Source organism: Mesitornis unicolor, unplaced genomic scaffold, assembly GCF_000695765.1.
Source record: "Mesitornis unicolor isolate BGI_N332 unplaced genomic scaffold, ASM69576v1 scaffold3672, whole genome shotgun sequence".
NCBI classification, from domain to species: Eukaryota; Metazoa; Chordata; class Aves; order Mesitornithiformes; family Mesitornithidae; genus Mesitornis; species Mesitornis unicolor.
This window is the reverse complement of record NW_010168304.1, coordinates 1-352: the sequence shown is the minus strand read 5'-3', so window position 1 is coordinate 352 and position 352 is coordinate 1.

The following is a 352-nucleotide window of genomic DNA, read 5'->3' as shown; positions in this document are numbered from 1 at the left end:
CTGAGAAAAAACTTCTTTGTTTTGATGATTAACACTTTCTAGATGAACAGATACGATCCTCCAACCTTGTCTTTAAATCCCAAGGAAAGCAGTGTTCAGTATTGGCTTATGTCTTTAAAAGCCTGTGATGAAAACCTAGATTAAACGGTGAAATCATGAAGTGTAAACCTATTAGATACTATGCACCTTGGCTAAACACCATCATCTATGGCCTTAAAAAAGAAAAAAAAAAACCAAACACCTCCCAAAAAGCATGGTCAAACTCCTTTTAGATTTGTTATATTGCTAATTTGTTTAAAAACAAAATCCTAATTGTAAGCCATGTGTGTGGCAGATGCACCCACCCTACTAA